At 40.2% G+C, this 23,001-nt stretch overlaps 1 pseudogene; it reads right to left on the bottom strand.

Moving 5' to 3' along the window:
* Nucleotides 1-7,083: 7,083 nt before the first annotated feature.
* On the bottom strand, nucleotides 7,084-21,720 carry LOC127234290 (S-phase kinase-associated protein 1-like; annotated as a pseudogene).
* Nucleotides 21,721-23,001: the final 1,281 nt, after the last annotated feature.

Genomic DNA, 23,001 nt, shown 5'->3' with positions numbered 1-23,001 from the left:
TTATAGAAATGCCTTGACTGATGATGCTCTTGTCTGCGGTAATTGCATCGTTCATGTAACTGCTTTCATGTAGGAATTTTTTGGTGTGTGTGTGTAATTGTAGCTTGAGATTCTCAGGCCATGGCCACTTGGCACAGAATAAACTCACTTATTTCCTTGGAAGTGTTTTGTGTGACACATTGCTAAAGCATCAACCAAGTGGTAGGAACGTTGAGTTTTCTAGACACTTAACTGGCCATTGTTACAGATGCCATGGAGCAGCTTGGTCTGTTTCCAACCAGCTGTTCTCCAACAACCTTTCTTCACTCCACTACTGTGAAGATGGCCAGACAAGAGGAAGAGTATCTTGCCACAATCAGTCTTCTCAGCTCAGAGGAGCTGTGAGTACAGAGATGGGGGCATCTTTAGTGTAAACGGTTGTGTTTTGGTTTGTAGAGGCTGTTGGCTTGGGCTCGAATTCCATTTCTGAATTCTCAATCTACAACAATTTGATCTGTAGTCTGACTTTGCTTAGCAACATCAATACTTACTGTCATTTCATTTAGAGGCTAGCTGGGCTTATACATAGCACAGGCATAGCTTGCTAGCCCGGTGTTAGCATGCACTGCAACACACTCTTAATTTTAAGCCTAACTGTTTTTTTTTAGTCTCATATCTCTGCATTTGTGATGGCAATTAAGACTGGAGGTAGCTCTTGTGGTGTCCTTGAAACCTAGGGAGAAGAGAAATTATGCCTCTAAATAATACAGAATGAAGGAATGAACCTAGTCCTCACTGTAGTAGAAGCCACTCAGGAAAGTTAATTAAACTCGGAAAATAGGCTGCAAGATAATTAAGTTGAGGACTAATTTTGCTCTGCAGGCATTCTATATTGTTTTTGCAAGGGTCCAAAGGAACACGAGATAGAAAATCTTCAGGTTGTGGGTGTGATTCAGGAAGACTCATTACCAGTAGCTAAATGGCCAGATAAAATGGTAATGTGTACTAGGAAAATTATATTTAGTAAAATAAAAGTGATAATTATGCTATGCATATTAGACATTTAGAATGTCTTCTAGCTAGCAGAAGAGCCAACTTGTCACTGTGTATAATATAGGAAGCAATAAACACACAGCCCAAGACAGACAGCATGGTTCATTTGTTCTTTTTTTCCTTTAAGTTGTAGCAGAGAGCTGACAATGATGCTTGGGCCTTCCTATGAAGGGATGATTTTCAATTAGGGGAGAGGCAACTTTCCCTTAAGTTTAGTGATATGGGGGAGGAGGGATGCGGGAGGGATCTATTTATATGATTTTCAAGCCCTCTAATTTTTAACTATTTAACATTCACTAGGTATCATTAAAGCAAGCTCATTATATCATCATCTCCTCGTTGACCTATTACTTCCGAGGTAAGATATTTGAAATTTACATATTTTAGTACATACATTAATACTGACTGAATTATCCTGCTGATCAACAGATTAAAAACTTAATCCTACTGCTCTTCAACACTGCACAAAGTGATTATTTACTTTTCTCTCCATCTCTTTCAATCCTGGCCTAAGTTTGCATATATTTAAACCCTAGGAATGGAGGTAGTTTTGACTGCATACCTGCTGTGGGATGGAATAAGAACAAAGCCATCAATTCTCCTTCCCATTCCAGGAGTGTATATTTGCATTCTGACTGAACTTGCTGTTCTCAAAGCCTTGCTGGCTGTTGTTTAGTCCCTGCTGGCTTTCAAAAGCATTGACAATGGATTTCATTTCAATTGTTTTGTGTTTAGTTTTCTTATGACTGATGTGAACTTGGTATTGGATTTGGACAAAGCACATTAAATTAGTAGTCAACTTGAGATTTGCTCTATTCCTTTCACCTATTTTTGTTTCTTCTTAAAAAACAAAACAAAACAAAACATTATCAGGGAGCTTATGTAGTGCCTGGGTTCAGTCTCAAGGGCCATATAAAATTGGGCATGGTGGCATATGTCCATCATCCCTGTACTTGGGAGGTGAAGACAAGCGGGATCAAAAGTTCAGATGATGCTTGGTTACACAGCAAGTTAAAGGCTAGCCTGGGCTACACTAGAGCTAAGCAAATAAACCAACTAATAATTAAAACAAAAACAAAACACCAAAATACTTGAAACAATTTTTCTTCAGGAGACACCATCTTTAAGCATCACTTGCCTCTCATTTGAGTGCAGATGTAGAGGCCCTCAACTGGACCCCATAAGGAGCAGGACACTGATACTATGATGGTGACAGTCTCCATTAGTTTGTCATTCATCAATCTGGTGTGAGTAGTAAGAGACCAACAAGCATGAAACTACTGACTATCCTAGGGTTTCAGCTTGTTTTGATCTCCATTGTTGATGGGATCTACACAAATTGCCACCCTTCCTAGTGTCCATTTGCCTGTATGGACCCCATCCTGCTCTTCTTTTCTGGTCTTCTCTGACTTCAGCTAAGTGTTGGTTGAACTCTAACAGACTTCAACAGAATTCATGAGCCAGTTCCTAGGGAGATTCCCTCTGCATCCCTACCAGCTGTCTGCTTGCCCCAGTGAAGCCTCGTTCTGGCCATATTAACTCATTGCAACCATTCTGTAACACACACACACACACACACACACACACACACACACTTACTCTGTGATATGTGTTGTGTGACTTGAGAGTTGACATTGGTAGTTAGGACTGGAATAAAGGAATTTGTGTTGGCTTTGGCCAGAGATGTCAATTGGGACCACAGGCAAATTGTACCCAGTAAAACCAATAGAGTTTGTGAGTTCTTGTTTAGTAAGCTGTTTTGCAAAAACCTTTAGATAAACTTTATGAAAAAGTTGCAAAAAAAAAAAAATGCACCCAAATTAACCAGACCCAAAGTCTTTATATCTCAGCAAACATCTATACACTTGAAATAGCCATTTGGAATGGAAGCTATGGAGCTGTACATTGGTTTGTATGCTTTCACTGTTGAATATATATTATGAACTTATTCACTGCTAGAAATGAAAAATCCATGGCAGGATTAGAAATAGAAAAACACTTAGTTCTATATCCCCTTTCATTACCCATGTCCATTATCTTCATTCAATCCTTCTGTATTCTCTCATATTTAACCTTTTTTGTTCTTCATATTATACTTTACCTGCATATACATTTGTTTACATATGCATTATTGGCTAGACTACTTATGTGGGAGAACATGCATTTTGTTTTTCCTTTCTGAGACTGTGTGACTTTGGTATAAAGGTAATGAAATGGGTCATACCATTTTTAAAAATGGTATTTCAAGAAAGAGTTCCTCTGTAGCTTTGGAGTCTGTCCTGGAATTCAGTCTGTAAATCAGGCTGGTTTCAAACTCACAGAGATCTACCTGCCTCTGCCTGCCGAGTGCTGGGATTAAAGGTGTGCTCTACCACAGCTGTGGAATCATACCATTGTTAACATCACATGCAGGAGAATTTTAATTCTCAGATAGATTCTCAATATATCCCCTTACTATTCAGTGACTAATGTGGCCAGTTTCAGATTTACTCCCTGAGTCTATGCTTAAAACATGACCAGCAGCTATCTGCAACTGTGCACACAGGACAGTAATAGATTTTCACTGTCTTGCCTCAGGGGTGTGTGAATGTCTTTGCTTTCTGTCATACTGTTGATAAAGGGATTTTAAATGGTAAGGACATTTGGAGGCTTTGTGTCCATCTAGTATAGAGATAGAGATAATGTTTTAATTAGAAGCAAGGAAGCTGTTTTCTGTGCTTTTTTTTTTTTGCTTAGGACTTTAGAATTGGTGACAGAACAAATGGATTATGATCCCCAGATAGTCACTGTACTGGACATAAAACTAGTTGGAATCTATGAGGAATGGTTTATTCAATCCAAATTCCAAATTCAAGGCCCCATCTTAAAGCTAAAATGTCTGTATCTTTTATAATGGGTTTTATTGTAAGCAGTGAGGGGGTGGGGTAAGGTGGGGGAATAGAAATCTCTCATCTTCCTAGACAAACATCCACTCAGCTGTAATGTGGTTTATTAATTGACTTGAAGTCCTTTGTCTCACTCTGAAGTCCCCTCAGTTCCTGAGTCTTTTGATCACCAACTTTAAATGAGACACACCAAAGAGAAGATACATTGATGGGAGATGTCATTCTGTATATGTTTCTCATATTGGTTAATAATAAAACACTGTTGGCCAATAGGAAAGGAAGATAGGAGGGACTAGGAGACAAGGAGGAAATAGGAAGTAGTAAGGAGGGGTCAAGATGGAGAGTCTAAAGAAAGCAGTATGCCGCCGGCTCCCCGGTAAGAGAAATACATAGATCAGCAGAAATGGGTTAATAATTAAGGCAGAGCTAGCCGATAAGAAACAAGTAACAGGGCCAACAGCATTGTATCAAATACAGAGTCTCTGTGAAACAAGTAACAGGGCCAACAGCATTGTATCAAATACAGAGTCTCTGTGTATTATTTGGGGCTGGCACGGCTGCGGGACAAGACCGGGAGGCGGCAGGCGGAAAAAACCTTACACCTTACAATACATAGAGTTTACTAGAAAGAGGAGCACCCTCAGGCGTGAGAGGGAACAGTGGAGCACCGTACCAACAAAGCTGTGGTGGTTGATGTCGCCCACTTGACAGGGTCCAGAATCGCCCGAGACGAGCCCCCAGGCTAGTGAGAGGTTATTTAGCTAAAGGTAGAATGGCTGAGCATGTGTTGTGGAATATTCCTTTACACTGTGTGAAGATGTGTCACCGTGATTGGTTTAATAGAGAGCTAAATGGCCAATAGCTAGGCAGGAGAGCCCTGAGAAGGGCGGGGTCACCGGGAGATGTAGCGCCAGCATCATGGCATTACAAAGTAAGCGTAAGGGAGCCATGTAAGAAAACATAGATTAAAAGGGATGGGCTAATTTAAGTTACAAGACCTAGTTAGAAACAAGCCTAAGCTATCAGCCAAGCTTTCATAACTAATAACGAGTCTCCACGTCATTATTGGGGAGCTGCCTGTGGGGGTTATCTTGATTGGTTAACTGAGGCATGAAGACCTGACTCTGGGTCCTGGCCTGCATAAAAGAGGAAGGGGAGGTCTGAGCATGAGCACTGGGACTTCCTGACTGGATCCTGCAAGACCAGCTGCCTCAGGCTTCTGCCACCAGGGTATCTGTGGCTATGACTGTGGCCTCAAATTGTGAGTGAAAATAAGCCCCTTTGTTCTTTAGTTGCTTTTGTCTGTGTCTCATCCCAGCAACAGGAAAAATAGCATGCTGCATTTTAGGCCCGGTTTATACATTTCTAAGGTTTCTAGAATTGGTAGCTTCCCCCAAAGGGTATTTTCCTGCCCACGTGATGGGCAGGCCCATTTGGATATAAACACTCTCTTAATGTCTTTCTTTAGCATATATTAATTATACACAATAGTGGCTTGCATTGTGCGAGTTTTCCTGTATATATAATACATTTTGATCAAGTGAACTCAGTTACCCTCTCTTTCCCACCCTGCCATTTTCCTCTTCCCGTCTGGACTCGCTCCTTCGAGTGTGTATTCATGACCTAATGAGTGCCATTAAGGTTGCCTATAGGAACATGAAAAGTTAATTATAGAAGCATGGCCACCTTACGGAAGAATTTGTTTCTTTTCTCCCTTCACAACCATCAACTGACTAGAAATCCCCAGGAAGGAGGGCGCCTCAGGAGCTCTATCCCCACTCAGTGACAAGACCGTTCTTATGAAGATAGAATTGCTGAGTTCAAGAGGGGCAGGCACAGCCATGCTCAGCCCCAAAGACTGTATTCCATAATGCCGCACCCCACGTGATCGAATGGGGATATCATGTACACTAGCAACACAACTGTGTTAGTGTAGGGAACCTCAGGGCTGGCTCAAGACCTGCAAGACCAAGTCCTCAGCACAAAGGAGATTTATCTGCCCCAGAGAGAAAAAGGGCAGGGATAAGAGATAAAGGCAGGAGATAGAGGATGAAGGAGAAGGGGAAGGGAATAAGGGAGAGGAGGAAGGGGTATTTGCTCCAGAGGACAAAGGACTGGATAGAGAGGAGACAGACATGGCCCATAGGAAAATGGCAGTTTATAAAAGTGAAAGGGAAAGCCCTGTGTTAGGAGGAGTTTTTTTTTTTTTTTTTTTTTTTTTTTTTTTTAATTTTAATAGGGAATGTTACTTAGTTGGGGGCTGGGGGATTTTGTTTGTTTGTTTTTTCTGATTCTTTGGGAATCTCAAATCATGTACCCAATCCTATTTATTCATTTCCCTGTCCTTCCATACTCACCCTTCACCCTTGTAGCATCCCCCCCCACAAAGGAAAATTAAAATAAAATAAAAATAAGAATTAAAATACAAACAAAACTACACACACACACACACACACACACACACACACACACACACACACACACACCCAGGCTCCCAAAATCCAAACCAAAAAAAAAACCTCTTTGCCAGACCAATGACTGTGGCAATAACACTTGCAAGTAAAGATGAATGGACTAAAGGGAAAACTGTGGGATTCATTGTGCTACACTACAGCTACTACGACAAGATCCTTCTCTCTCTTTTTGTTTTGTTTGGTTTTTGGTTTTTCTTTTAAATTTGGTTTTGTTTTGGGGGGGCAGATTGCAAGGACAGAGGGCAGATGTGAGGTGATAGGGAGACAGGTGGGATCATAATGCATGATGTGAAATCCAGAGTGAATCAATAAAAGTTAAAAACAAAACAAACAAAACAAATCGTGTATCACGCAGTGTACCCTTTGTTTACTTTACTTGCAGATGCTCACTGTGTAATGTGTTGTTGGTCTGCTTCAAGGCTTTCAGCTTGTGGTACACCATCAATGCTAGATCTTCACCAAACTCCTCTTCGATATTCTGCTATTGCCCCCAGTCATGGAGATCCTGTGGCTATGGTTTCACAGGACCAGTTCCTTTACCATCTCCATCGGGTCACAGATTGGATAGATGTTGGGGAGTGCCAACCCAAAACCCTGGATGTGTGCCTGGGTGATATCTCAGTCCTGGCTGCTGAGAGCAGTCCCCAACCCTCCTCTACATCCCTCCTCCCCCTACTCCTCCCACTTCCCTGTCAGGTGAGGGGTGGAGCCAGCTCTCCCATGCCCATGATAAGAGGTAGAGCCAGCTTTCCTGTGACCTGGCCCTCAGGTTCATCATCCCAGGTGAGGGGCAGGATCAGCTTTCTGGTGAGGTGGGTAGCTCTCTCAGGGCTAGTGAGGGGCACAGGTAGCTCAACACAGCCCTGGTACTTTGACACATGGTCCATGTGGGTCCCATGGGCAATGAACATCAACACAGACCCCAGCTCCAGCAGGACCACAGACCTAGACATGGCCATCAGCAGCAGCTTGGGTTTGCATATCATCATGGCCCCTGGTGGCAGAGCAGGCCTCCCAAATTGTCATGGCCTCAGCAGCCACATGGCCCTTGGATACCAGCATGGTACCAGATATCATTCCAGACCCCAAGCACCAGCTTGGCCTTTGATAATAACAGGCGTCTCGGACATCAACACAGACCTTAGTGCAACACTATTTGAATTCTTTCTGTTTTTTTTTTTTTTTTTTTTTTTTTTTTTAATACAACCTTGTTTTGAGACAGGGACTCTCTCTGAATATCTGGCTGGCCTGAAGTCACTATGTAAATCAGGCTGCTTCTTCCTTACAGAGATTAATTAGTCTGTCTCTGTGTCTGCTGGGATTGAAAAAGCATGCCACCACATCCAGCTGTGAAGGTGATATTCCTGTCTTCTTGACCAGACCCATATCATTTCTACTAATCTTAGGCTGGTCATGATGTGTTTCTTTCTACCCAGGTCAAGGGACCGACTCAGATCCTGTTACTTTCTTTTTCTTAAAATTAACATATATCATACATAATGGAATTCATTAGTGACATTTTCATACATGTATGTAATATATTTTGATCAGATTAATCTCCCTCTCCCCGCTGGTTCTCCCCACCCCATGGAGTCACAGCCTGTTCTTCTGAGCTCTTCAGTCTCAGCCCTATCTTTTATAAGCTGCTGCTGACGAAGGGGAGGGGGTCTGTCCTCAATGACCTTCAAGGGTATTGAGCTGGCTAGCTCTGAGACACTTTCTGTCTCCTTTTAAATACTCTGGGTAGTGTGTGGAAACATTGGAGATGAGTTAATGGTGCTTTGGATGAATTAGTGGATGGATGAATGAAGAGGTGGCTAGGTACCAGGCCCTTGGAAGTGACCATCAGGCAGGAGGCTGAGGATGCAGCATGTAGAGTGTATGACAGTGAGGAAAAAGGCTTGTTGTAGGATAGGGTAGTCAGCAGCCCTGATGACTTTGTTTGAGATAGGGTCTTATTATGTAGCTGTGGCTGGCCTGAAACTTGTTATCTTTATCAGGTTGGCTTGAACCACTGCTGTCTTAAATATATTAGGGATTTTCTCTTTGGAGAGGGCAAAGATGAATATGTTATGCCCTGTTAAATAAATATTTTGGTTTGAATTTAGTGAACACATCAACCCAGAAATACTGGAGAAGTAGTGATGTTTCAGGTGAACTGGGTGGTTAGATGGGCTTGGATTTCAAAGATGAAACAGGCACTTCCTCAGTTCACCTCCTGTACATAGACATGAAGGCCTGAGAAACTAAAAGTAGTGGTGCATAGAGCCATGTTAGAACCCGTCTCTTTTGGCAACAATCCTAATGGACTTTTAAAGACTGTATGGGTACAGTTAGTTTTGGTCTCCAGACAGTGCCACTGGAAAAGACTGCTTCTTTTACCAGTAGTTACCTACTCCCCTGGAGAATGTACACCCACACTTGTGTTGCCTGACAGCAACATCACTATCTCATAGTCTAGTCGCCAAATGGCAGAGCATCTGGTACATACTGCTCGCAACTAGCCCAGCTTAGCTACTGACTAGAGACTTTAGCTATTCTCATGTATATGGGTCTCAGTGTCTTCAGCTGCAAACCAAGAATTAAATAACATGAAAAAAGCATGGTATCCAACACAGGGCATCATCATCATCTCATGTTACCTGAGCTTAGTAAGCAATGCATTAACATGCGCCAAAAGCAACAATGATGTGCAGAAAGAAGTCTTTTTACTTTGTTCCACAGTCATCCAGGTTTGTGTCTTACTGGTGGTAAGTTTCTGTTACTGTTGGGTTATTTATCATATCCTGGGCATATGCTATTTGCATACATCTGAAGATAAATTTCTAAAAGGGGAACTGAGTCAAAGGGTGTGTTCATGGTTGTTTTGTTAAGCATTGCTAAATGTCCTTCCACAGGCTTCTATTCACAGTCTTCACAACTTTGAAAGTTGCCTTTTGTCCTAAAACAGTATGTTATCTGACTTTAGTGTATTTACCACATGGAGTGAAAAGTGGTCACTACATAGTTTTGATTTTATGTTTCTTTTTCTGTGAGTGAAATTGAACAGGAAAAAGTATTGGAGCCAGGCAGAGTGGCATATGCCTTTAATTCCCGTGCTTGGGAGGCAGAGGCAGGAGGATCACTTTGTGTCTGAGGCCAGCCTGTTTGTGAAACATGAAATATTCTTGTATTGGGATAATCTTTTTATTCACTGTGAGGAGGTGTCTATGTCCTTCCTCACTTGTCTAAGCCATTTTCTGATTGGTTTAATAAGAAGCTGAATGGCCAATAGCTAGGCAGGAAGAGGATAGGCTGGACTTCTGGGAAGAGATAGGAACTCTGGGAAAGAATCTGAGATGTGGGAAATTTGCCAGTCAGACTTGGAGGAAGTCAGACAGATGGCACTGAGGAGAGGTAAAAAGCCACACGGCAGAACGTAGATTAAAATAAACAGATTTATTTAAGTTTTAAGAGCTAGTTGGGAACAAGCCTAAGCTAAGACCAAGCTTTCACAATTGATTAAAAAGTCTCCTTGTCATTATTTGGGAGCTGGCAGCTGACTATATACCTTTATTTTCCCCTTTATTGGTTCTTCTTCTTTTTTAATCTTTACTTATGTGCATTGATGTAAAGGTGTCAGATCCTCTGGAACTGGAGTTACAGACAGTTGTGAGCTGCCACGTGGGTGATAGGGCCTGAACCTGTGTCCTCTGGAAGAGCAACCAGTATTCTTCACCACTGAGCCATCTCTCCAGCCCCGCGACTATATTCTTACTGACTTTTGAAAATGAGTGTTTCATATTCTTTGCTCATTTTTTGTTGCTTTTTATTAATGTTAATTTGTATTTATTTTCTTTAACATAAAAATGAAAACATGTACATATGGAATTTAAGTTATAGATAAAAATGCATAAACTTGTTTTTCTCATCATTCTGACTCTTTTTAGGTATCACAGTTTCTGCCTTTCTTTTGTATTTACGAATGTCTGTATATAATGCACATGTCCCTTACAAAGTAGGGGCCAGCCTTGCCATTCTGTTCAGTTTATGTTTCTTATCTGGATATCATCTGCTGTCAATTCTTTATTAATAATTACATATATGCATACTGATGTCTTAACTACATTCACCTCAAGATGTCGTAGGGAATGAGCAACATACAGGTCATCTTTCAACCATATCTATTTTTAAAACTTAAGAAAAAAAAATGGTTCTTTAACATGCATTTTGTTGATCAAGTAAATACACAGAAAATTAAAATCTCCTTCTCCAGGTGAAATATATGCCATAAAAGTTTTTGGAGATAAGAGCCACACTTAATTTAACCAGTTCTTCATGAATATACATTTAAACTTTCTCTTGGGGTGATTTAAAAATATGTTCACAAATTCTTCTCAATTTTGTCCCTTCAAAAGGTGGAAACAAATCTCCCCCTATAGGCCAGATTTTGATTTTTTTCTAAAGAACAGAGTGTGACAGAAATGGAAGCATGTGACTTCTGGGTGACAATGAAAGGCAAGAAACCATGGCTTCTGCCTTGCTCTCCTCGGTCACTTTTGATGGTCGCCATGTCTCAAGGGCTCTCAATGGAGCCTGTCATCAAAAAACTAGCACAAGATCAGAAGAAGGTCAGAAGAAGGAGGAGGGAAAGGAGAAGGAGACAACAACAATAACAAACCTCCTAAACAAAACCAAAATAGAATAGTAAGGCAGAACCAGGAACCGAGTCATTGGTAGGGAGTTTACCTAGTGTGCACAAGGCTCTGAGGTCAGCCCCAGAGCAAGCTAGTATTACTGTGCTTAGCACATAGAGGGGCCACCTTGGATTCAAGTCCTTTGGCTCCACCAGCAAGGTCACCAGGACACTGTAGTCCTGGATTGCAAGTTCCTGAAAGAGGGTACCATACTTTTTGCATTATCATCTAATAGAATTGAATTGCTGACAACTGACGCTTATCAAATTTAATAGCTCAATGAGAATGTCAGAGAAACAGAGACTTCAGGGTTGATGGCGGTGAGGAAGGACAGCTCTCTGCAGATGGTATTTTTGGTGACTGATTAAAAAAGGCCCCTTAATGAAGCACTGCGTTTGGTGGGCTCTGAACAGAACAGTTGTACTGAATCAAAGGAATAGGCTAGGGTTCACTGACAAAATCGAGGTGAACAAGGCTTGGAATACGATCATAGTGAAACTGAACTCATGCTGGAAACACAGAACTCAAGTTTCATTTAAATTGTAAATGTAGTGATTTCCCTCATGATATACTGTTTGGAGCCTGTTATTTTATTTTAGTTTTTTAAATAGGTGTTATGATTCATAAAACAAGGTCTAAATAGACAGTGCCTTTGAAATCTTGACTTGGATCTTTTTAATTAAGGTGTCTCCAATGATTTTTACTTTTCTGTGAGAAACATTTGATGTTTCCTTTTCCAGAAACTGTTTATGTACTCAAAGAGTAGAACAGTAGGAAAGGAGAGTTCATTGGCCCATGCCTCATTCCCATTGAAAAGTCAGGCTTGACCCTGGTAGGTGACACCTGCTAACCCTGGCACATCTTCCCAAACTATATGGATAAATACACACAAATCCAAGATGGCTAATCTTTTATTTTCTTAAATATGCAAAAAACCCAAAACCCAAAAAACAAAAACAAAAACAAAACCCAAGCAAGTTTTTCAGCTGATTCTAGATTCTCATGCTATCTGTTCAGACAACTAGAAAAGCTATACTCCTTTTGATTATGAAGGCTGATGAAAAAAAAAAATAGGAAACAAGTTTGTGTTCTGTTTTGTTCCATATGGAACATGGGAAACCTTTCTGATCCTTTTACAACATGGTGTGTTGTGAACGGATGCATCTTGCCAAGTTTTAAAACTCTAAAGCCAGTGCTTTGAAAATCCAGGTAGGTAATCCTCATAATGGCAGGTAATTTTTTTTTTTTTTTGGACATGTTCTGTTGAAAGCAGATTTATTTTCTGTCCCCAGAAGAATCACCAAATCACCATTAAAGTTTATGAACTTAATTTCATATTATAAACAAATTTTCTTTGTTTTTCTGCTTTCTGAAGCCATGCAAATGCTGCTGCTGGAAATGACCTTGTGAATGAAGACATGGGCTCTGGGTTCCATCATATTTCTCTCCATGGAAGATTTTCTTTCTTCTTCCTTCCTTCCTTTCTTTCTTCCTTCCTTCCTTCCTTCCTTCCTTCCTTCCTTCCTTCCTTCCTTTTTTTTCTTTTTTTCTTTTTTCCCGAGACAGAGTTTCTCTGTGGCTTTGGAGGCTGTCCTGGAACTAGCTCTGTAGACCAGGTCGGTCTTGAACTCAAAGAGACCAGTTTGCCTCTATCTCCCAAGTGCTGGGATTAAAGGTGTGCACTACCACCACCATTTTCAGTTAGAACAAAGCACAGATGCAATTTGCACAGAAGAGCTTATTCAAAAGTCAAATTCTAGCTGCACTTTTTCCTCCAAGCATGTGAAACCTTTCCCTCCTGAGCTCTTCAACAGACATTGTTTTGCACGAGGAATCGGAACTGCTCTTTATGTTTCTGCTTTTAAAAAATATATTCTCTAAACTGTAGGACATGGGAATCTCTGGGTATGACCATGACATCCATTATATATATCTGTGCTGGCTGGTCTTAACGTCAACTTGACAAACTATAGAGTTATTCGAAAGGAGTGAGCCTCAGGTGAGAGGCTGCCTCTATTAGATCCAGCTGTAAGGCATTTTTAAAATTAGTGATTGATGGGGGGTAGGCCAAGGCCATTGTGAATGGGGTTGTTCCTGGCTTGGTGGTCCTGCATTCTATAGAAAAGGGGGTTGAATGAACCAGGGAAGCAAGCTAGTAAGCAGCATCCCTCCCCAGCCTCTACATAAGCCCCTGCCTCCAGGATCCTGCCCTATTTGAGTTCCTGTCCTGACTTCCTTCAGTGAACCGTGCTATGGGAGTGTAAGCTGAATAAACTCTTTCCTCCCCAACTTGCTTTTTGGTCACGGTGCTTCATCACAGCAATAGAAACCCTAACTAAGATAACACTCAAGCTGTTTAACATACTTATCTTATTTTCCTGAACCTCTTTTGTTTCTTTCATTCTCAAATTTGACTAGGGAAGAGTCAGTCACAAAGAATGGCTGTATTAATTCATGTCTGGGAGGAGCTTTGAATTCCATGTGACTGTGCAAGTGGAGATTGTATTATAACTCACTGAGAGTACTGGAGATACAGCTGGACATTAAGACCTCTGGGAACTACAAGAGGATGTGGGTGCAAACACAGCCAGCAATGACGGCTGATAAAACAAAGGAGGTTTTAAATTGTAAGTTGCTTTTGACAGAAACTTGGTATATTAATTCACTCCTTCCTTTCCCCTTCCATTTTTTCCCTTTAACTTTTCTTTGTCCCATATACCCCAGACTGTTCTCAAACACTATGCAGTCAAGGGTGACTCTGCACTTCCGATTCTGCTTCTGTCTCCTGATTGCAGGTATGCACCACCATACCGATATTGCTGGGGTCTGAACCCAAGGCTTTGCACATGCTAGGCAAGCACTACAACTGAGCTACATCCCGAGTCCTAAAACTTGGTATCGCATGAGGGATATTTGGGCTGTATAAGGAGGCTTTACAAGGATTCTGTCTTGACTCATGATATTAGACAAGAAAAGAGTTTCAGGCTGGGAATGCAGATCAGCAGTCCAAACTCACCTCACTCCCACAAGGTGCTGGTTTCCATTGACAGGTGAAGTGAACTGCTCTTCATGTACTTTAGAAGGGATGTCCAAAGGTACAAAAGCAAGCAAGCACCCTGTTCGCAGGAATGTAGGAAGAAGAGCCTAGTACTCTTTACTGTGAATATCAACAGATTATGTTCCATTGAAAGTTGAATAAACTTTCCCATATACTCAAAATAAAAGACTCGTTATAGGAACTCAGTATGACATTCTAATTTATCCAGAACCACCTTTTAATCACAACTGTGAAGTTGCTCATTACCAGATGGCATCCTGAATACATGCAGAAGACACCCACATTCATTGTCCAAAGTGTGTGTGTTTTTTCTTTCTGGATTTCATGTCAGTTTACTTTTTCAGTGGTGGTTTTCCCTCTTCACATCTTCCATTATTTTTACATTGAATTCTAATTAGTCCAATACAAGTATGCTCTCCTTTAAATTCTAAAGTTATTTATTAGTCCCAGCCCCTTATAGACAGCATGAAGTCTTATAGTCTCTACAGGCCACTAGATGCCAGCACTGTATAGGACTGTTGGGTAAAATTTAAGTCCTAACACAAACTTGTGTTATTTTAAGAGTCAATACAGTTAATTTCCAGTTATAGTTTATCAATTTCTTGGTCAGTTGATTCCCATTTCCACTTCTAAGTTTCTTGTTTTTGCTGGCAGAGAGCACCACTAATGAAGGTCTGTAGATAGTAAAAATTTCTCTGGTGAGCCCTTCTGAATCTGAAATATGTTATTTTGTCTTCACTTTATAATGCCATCTTCTTCACAGTATTTCCTTGTACAAGTGTGGAAATACTCCATTAACTTCTGCTACTGATATCTTTCTTTTCCTGATGCTGATATTCTAAGATGTGTGCAGTCTAGCTGGTGGCCATTTGCCTGGCAAAACCTTTCCATATTGAAAGCATGTGGAAATTTTTAAGTCAGGGCTGTGCTCTCATTCCTCCCATCCCTCCATAGATGGAGGGGGCATGTAGTAGCTGTTCAGTAAGAGCTGTGGCTTCAAAAGAAGCATTTTCACCAGTGTGCCATGTGCTAGAGCATGGGAACAGTCGGGAGGGTGGCAACATCTTGCTTTGTTAATGATGCGCTCAGGTATGGACTTTGAGATGAAGTTCATTTTTCCTGTCACTTAGCCACATCTTTCTTAATTTTATGTAGTTCTCTGTAATTATCTTTTCATGTAGATTATATATATTTTGAGAATTTCACACATGAGTACTGTTTCACATCAAATTCTATTCCTCCGTCTTCTTCCTCCAACTCCTCCCTTGTCCCTAGCCCACTCCTACTCAAATTTGACCTCTTGTTCTTTATTATTACATATAGACTTGTGTGTATGAATATAAATATATGTATGTATATGTATATTCCTACCTATCTAGCTATCGTCTATCTATAACTCTGAGTGCCTTTGGTGTTACTCTCATAGACGTGTGTTTAGTGCTGACCACCTGGGATCTGATAATATTGGTGGCTCATTCATGAGAAAAACTGGCCCTCTATCTCTCAGCAGCCATTCATTGCATGTAGCTATTAATCCAGGGGTTAGACCTTATAAAAGTTTCCACATCCACATGTGGATGTCATCTGGTGCTGTCACAATGTAGGTCTTGTTTAGGCAGTTATATTGTTTGGCTCGTATGGGTACTGCTTCCCTGTCATGCCTAGAAGGTACTATGTAGCCACAGGCATCCTGGTCCCTTGGATCTTAGAAATTTTGCACCCACTTTGTGATGGTCTCTAAGCTTTAGTTGTAGGGGTTATTTTATAGCTATATTCATTAGAGCTGGTCATCTCATGGTCACTTATTCTCTGCCTTTTGACCAGTTGTGGATCTCTGTAGTGGTCTCCATCAGCTGCAAAAAGAAACTTCGAACATGCATTTATTTGTATTATTTACACTTTAAATAAGCTTATAAACGAATGTTTCCCTATGATTTTTACAAACATCCCAATTGTTATTTATCTTTCCTCCTTCCTCTCCCTCTCTAATGCCCTCCCTCCCCACTCTCCAATTAAAATCCCGTCCGTAGCTAAAGACCCAGCTCTCCCATAACACCTCTGTCTGGCTATCTACCTTTCTATACCCCTCTAGTATGTTACCCCTTTACTTTCCTGTATTCTCTGACTACTTTAGGTTACTTACTCAAATCTCAAGATCTGGGACTATGGCTTGTTTTCCTGGGTCTGAGTTACCTCAGCATAATATTTTTGAGTTCCATCCATTTATATGCAAATTTCATGATTTCCTCTTTCTTTATAGTTGAATAGAATTCCATTGTGAGTATGTATGTACTACATTTTTATTATGCATTCAACAGTTGATGGGCATTTAGGTCGTTTCCATTTCTTAGTTGTTGTGAATAGTGTCAATGAATATGGCTGAACGAGTGTCTCTTTAATAGGATACAGGGTCCCTTGGATATATACCAAGTGTGATTATCTTCTTGTTGTGTGTGCATGTGGACATGCATGTATCATGGTGCATGTATGGAAGGTCACTCATGACCTTCTTTCTACCTTGCTTGAGACAAAGTCTTGTTCACCAGGCTGCCTGAACCATGAGATCCTGGGGAATTTTCTGTTTCTGTTGCCTATCTCACTGTATCTGTGCTGGGATTATGGATGCAAGCTATGGGACACAAGGCTTTATCTGGGTACCTGAACTCTGTTCCTCATACTTGTGCGACAGATGGTTTATCCATTGAGTCCTCTCCCTAGTCCTTGCATATTTTTGTGCTGTCTATGTATCTATCTATGTATCTGTCTGTCTGTCTATCTATCATCTATCTATCTATCTATCTATCTATCTAATGTTAAGACTTTTTAAAATATTTTTTCTATCTACCTTCTTATTTTATAATTATTATTTTCATACAATATATTTTGATCATGTTATCCCCACTCCCAGTTCCTTTCAGATCTTTCTCACTTGCCCATCTTCCTACTTATTCAATTTTTTCTCTCTCTCAAAAATCCACCACAAAAAACCAAAAATGAAAATCAAAATAAAGAACCACCAAGACCAAAAGAGCCCCCCAACCACCCAACCATCCTCTAACCCATGGATTTTGTTTTGTGTTGGTCAACTACTGGGCCTGGGGCCTGCCCTAGAGTGTGGTTTATCTACCCAGTAACATTCCATTGGAGAAAACTAATTTTCCACTTGCCAGTAGGTATCAATTGCAAATAACTTCTTGGTTTGGGGTGGCATCCCAAGTCTACTCCCCCCTCTCAGTGCTGGGACACTATCTGGCTTACACCTGTGTGGGTCTTGTGCATGCTGCCACAGTCTCCGTGAATTCAAATGTGTATCAGTCCTATTGTGTAGGAAGACACTAGTTCCTTGGAGTTTTCTGTTCCTCTTCTACTTAAATATCTGAACCTTGGGGAGGGGTTTGGCAAAGTCCTTCTTAAAACTGAGTGCTCCAAAGTCTCTCCTTCTATGCAAGTTGTCCAGTTGTGGGTATTAGTGATAAATTTCCATCTACTTCAAGGAAAAGCTTCTCTGATTATGCTTGAGCAATGCACTCATCAATGGTAATAGAAACATCATCAGGAATCATTTTATTGACATGTTTCTTTAACAGAATAATAGAAGTAGGTTTTCCTTTAGGTCCATGACCTATTTGGTGTTAAGTTCTTGGCCACTTTAGCAATATCACGTGTTGGTTCCAGCTCATGGAATGGGTGTTGGTTATTACTTTAACATTTGTGCCACTATTACAACAATGTATCTTGCAAGCAGGTTGCTATTGTGGGTTGTAGGTTTTATAACTGGATGGTATTGATGGTTAACTTTCTCTTCTGGTAGTATGCAGAATACTTTCTTATACCATGAACACTAGTCAATAGGTGTGAAATTTCTAGTTGGATACCAGTGTGATTTCTGTGTTTGATGACACAAGGAAGTGTTGTTTTCAGCAATAGGGCATCACAATCAGGTTGTGGAGAGGAACCAATAGATTTGGCAATAGTTTGTGATGTTTGGTGGTGGTGGTGGTGTCTATGGAACCCCTTTAGCTAATAATTCAACAAGATAAAACCCATTGCACTGGAGGTTCTACTTGGTAGCATAAGATGTTTAGTTGGGACACTATCTCTCCTATCATATGGTGATTTCATTTGCATTCTTTTTCTATATGTATATTTTAGGCAGCTTCTATAGTAGTAGGTTTTCATATGATTTTTCAAAAAGCCCTTAGTGGTAGTTGTCCCTCCTCATATTCTCTCATTTTACCCTAGTTTCCCATCTCCTCTCCCACTTAATTCTATTCTAGTTTACTCTTTATCTTTCTATAATACTATAGTCTACTTCTCCTTCCTTGAGATATCTCCCCACCCCACTGGTCCCTTCCTGGGTATCTCACCTCTGAGGTTATTCAGATTGTAGTGCACATGTAAGAAACTGAAAAGCTAGCATAGGCACGTAAGAGAAAATACAGTATTTGTCTTGTTGGGTCTGTATTATCTTACTCAGGATCATTTTTCCCCCCTCTAGATCCACCAAGGTACCTGAGAATTTTATTTTTCTTAACAACTGGCTGGTATACCATTGTGTAAATGAACCACATTTTCATCATCCATTCATCTATGTTGTTTTCTATTTCTGGCTGTTATGAGTGAACATTATTATATTATGTTATATTATGAGTGTAAACAAGGATAGAAAAACACCTCTGTATGAGCATATTGAGTGCTTTGGGTATATGCTGAAGAGTTTACCTCCTCTCTTACAATATGCTTGAGATTTCCCCAGTGTTACCTTTCACTTTAATAATTTTCTGTTTGACTGTGTCCACAGAATCATTTCTGAAGTCTTACATTTCAGTTATTAAAATAGTCTGTCTTAGTTGGGGTTTCTATTGCTATGGTGAAACACCATGAGTGAAAACAATTTGTGGAGGAAAGGGTTGATTTGGCTTACACTTTCATAGCATGTTCATCATTGAAGGAAGTCAGGACTGGAACTCAGACAGGGCAGGAATCTGGAGGTAGGAGCTGATGCAGAGGCCATGAAAGCATGCTGCTTACTGGCTTGCTCTTAAGGCCTTGCTCAGCTTGCTTTCTTATAGTACCGAGGACCAGAATAGTACCGAGGACCAGAATGGGCTGGGCCCTCTCCCTTTGATCATTAATTAAGAAAATGCCTTACAGTTGAATCTTAATGAAGGCATTTTCTCAATTGAGGTTCCCTCCTTTTAGATGACTCTATCTTATATCAAACTGACACAAAATTACTCCGGACACAGCTGGGTGGTGGTGGTGCACAACTTTAATCTCAGCACTTGGAAGGAAGAGGCAGGTGGATCTCCAGGTTTGAAGCCAGTCTGGTCTACAAAGTCAGTTCTAGGACAACCAGGGCTACTTAGAGAAACTCTGTTTCGAAAACAAAATCTTGACTGATTACTATTTTGGGTTTTAATTTATGAGCCTGTAAGTCTATCTTTAACCTTTTTTTCCCCCCTGATAATTTCATTCTTAGAGAATTTCATGCACAAATGCAATGCATTTTGATCATATTCACTCTCTACTCCTTCTGTCTTCTAACTCCTCTTGGATCTCCCCACCCAAATTCTTACTTCTTCCAGCTTGCTTTCCTCCTCCAAACAACCTACCGAGTCCACATTGTGATGCCTATGGACCATGTGAGGCCATCCACCAGCTCACTTTCAACCCATCAGGGGCTACACCCTTAAAAACTGACTCTCTTTCCTCTAGCAGACATTAACTGTTCATAGATAGCTGCTCAATTGGGGGTAGGAGCTCATGAGCCCTTTCCCTACTAATCTTCATATCTTTTAGAGATATTTATTTTAATCTTTTAGCCCATTAGGAAAACTCATTTTAATTTTAGTTATTAGGTAAGCAGTTTATTTTTCCTGGTATGAGTTTTGCTCATTGCTGAAGGAATCATAAAACAATGGTGGATTGTTTAGGATCTTTGGATAAATGTTAGAAACCCTGAAGCTTCTTGCAATCTTTCTATATATTTTCTTGTACAGATAGATGTAGTGTAAAAATTCGTTATTTTGCTGATGATTATCTTGGTAAGACTTTTGGACCTTTACCCAAAATATAAATTTTAAACATTTTAACAAAAACATGGTGATTTAAGAGTTTCATAAGTATTTTCTCTTTCAGGTGCTGAGAAATGATTCATTTGGTAAGGTACAAGCTTATGAGGACCTGACTTTGGATCCTGGCAACTGCATAAGTAGTTAAGTCCAATACCTTTAATCTTAGCATTTTGGTGAGGTATGGACAGGAAGACCCTTGGAGTTTTCTGGCTAGCTAATCTAGCCAAGTCAATGGACTTCATTCAGTGAGAGATCCTGCCTCTAAAGGTGAGGAGGACACTGAAGGGGAAAGACACTTCTGGCCTTCATATTCACATAAATGTGTATACAGACCCACACCAACATGTACACATGCATATGTCATGCACATGCCAGAAAAAAAAAACAGAGAAAGAAGAAATTCTTTTCTCTAACAGTGGCTCCAGCTTTGTTTTGTCTGACAGGGTACACAGCCATGCTTGTGAACATGCTGTAACTAACACTGAGTTGTCAAAACCTATTACTCCTGCCTTGGTATAGAGTGAGGGTGAGATTTGAATGCTGTTCCATTTTGAAACCATTTCTTGACTGTGTGCAAGACCTGCTATCCTAGTTCTTTGTAAATTTAGGGTGAATACCTGTGTCCATTTCTTTTTTAGTATCTGAAACAAAACACATTCTGCAAGCACTAGTTAGTGGGCAACACTAGAATCTTACTCAAACATTACTTAACGATAGAGAACAAAGGTAGTTGAATTGATTTTTATATATATTTTTTTGTGTTATCTTTTTTTCTTCACAGAGAACCCAAAGTACAGTTTTATTCAGAATCATGGGAAAAAAAAAAAAAAAAAAAAAAAAGAAAGAAAGAAAGAAAAAAAAGAAAGAAACTTGTGCTCATCGAAGAAACTCAGCCATAGGTCAGATCTGTATTGGAACTACACATGCAGTGAGAACAAGGCTGTGTCTGTCTACTGGTCTCTAATATTAACAATATAAACAAAGCAGCGCAGCTAGCGTTTAGAACAACCCTTCTAGTGTTACAGTGCCAGGCGCAGTACTTCTCTTCACACCACTGGTTCTCTTTGTGTACCTGGGCCTCTTCCTCTTCAGTGAAGTCATTTCTGATATTGAAGGTTTTCCGAATCTCCTCAGGAATTGCCCCTTAATCATATTGGCCACAGTCTTGCATGTGACATCAAGCAAACCTTTGATGTCTAAGTAGTTTGCAGCCAGAATAAGTTCAAAAAGTGTTCCTTGGTCAGCTTTCAGGAATTCTTGGTCCCAAACAGAAATATCTGTCTGCTTTTCTTTGTTCTCATCATCCTCAGGAGGAGAAGGGTCATCCTTGTGATGGGTGCACCACTGAATGACCTCTTTTTAGAATTGCTGCATTAACATTTGAACAGGATCATCATCTCCCTCATCATCCATTCCCAGATCTTCCAGCATGGGCTTGATGGTCACAGATTGTTTGGCAATTTCTATATCAACTTCAAATATCTCTCCATCAGAGCTTTGCAACTTTATTGAAGGCATGGTGCTGGGTCAAGGCTGACGAGCAGCACTCAGTTAAGTTGAGAAATACCAAAGAGAAGGCCACTACCTGCCTTTTATCTTTTAATTTAATTTTATTTAATAGAATCAAATTTAGATACGTATGTCTCAATGAAGAGAATCACTTTATATAATGCTGTGTCCAAATCCTTGTCATCTCAGCCACAGCTTATGTGACCATGGTTTCCAAACTCTACAAAGGCCAGGACTGGGTTTTATGCCTTGTGGGAATATTTATTTCACAGCCACAATGGAGGATATGTAGGAAGAACAAGTAGCACACATCTGCCTGCTAGCTTTAATTACACACTTTGACTTTTGTGGAAGTTTGCTAGTGATCTTATTAGATCACCAAGGCTTTACTTTAAATACCTCATGGGCATTCCCAAAATCCTTTGAGAGCATTACTTAGTTCTCCTTTAAATTTCATGGAGATCTTGTTTTCTTGATTTTAAGTAAATTATATGTATATATATATTTTACCCATTTCAACTGTATTCATTTTACTATGTTAAGTGCTGATTACTGGAAGAGAGAGGGTTTTAGTGTGTGCTGTCAGTATGCTATCCTAACATTCAATTAAAATTGGTAATGTGTCTTTCATTTTCCTACAGTGAAGTTTGTTAGGTTTAAAAAGGGTTTGCTATACAATTGACTTCTTGGGAGGCATAGAAGTTATGTTCAGATGGTAGACTGATCTTTCTCCATAGAATATCCTCAGCCATATGTTCTTCTAGTGTTGACTCTTACTTGGCCATAACTGCCAACTTTGGGTAACCATCAGCAGATTGTTTCTGGATTTGAGGCAAAGGGTTGTAGTGGCCCCAAGTCAAATCATGCATGTCTCCATCACAAGACAGTCCCCAGGGAGCTGAGTATTAGGACAGGGCATTTATATTTTTATTAGAGGGCAACTGTTTAATTCATTGGGAGTGAGACCATTATGTAAACTTTCCTGCAAACATGAGTTAAATGGCACATTTCTGATGTGTTTCAACTGTGTTGAGGAGCCTTTTATAGATCAGATTCCTTGTAGCTGTCTTATGACCCATCTTTTGAATCCAGCTTGAATTTCTTCTTTGAGTTTCAAGTCATTTTGCTGTGAAAGGAAAATAAGATCCATAACCTTTGCTGAAATGGGTCTGATGCATCTTTGAGCTGGTGGACTGTCCTTGTAGTCTTTTCTTGGTAGCAGTTGGTACAATGCAATCTTCTCATTCTATTAATGTGTTCTGCATGGTCACATTCCTGGTTAATTAGACT

The sequence above is a fragment of the Phodopus roborovskii genome, unplaced genomic scaffold (genome assembly GCF_943737965.1).
Source record: "Phodopus roborovskii unplaced genomic scaffold, PHOROB, whole genome shotgun sequence".
Taxonomy (NCBI): Eukaryota; Metazoa; Chordata; class Mammalia; order Rodentia; family Cricetidae; genus Phodopus; species Phodopus roborovskii.
This window is presented reverse-complemented; position numbering and strand designations above follow the sequence as displayed.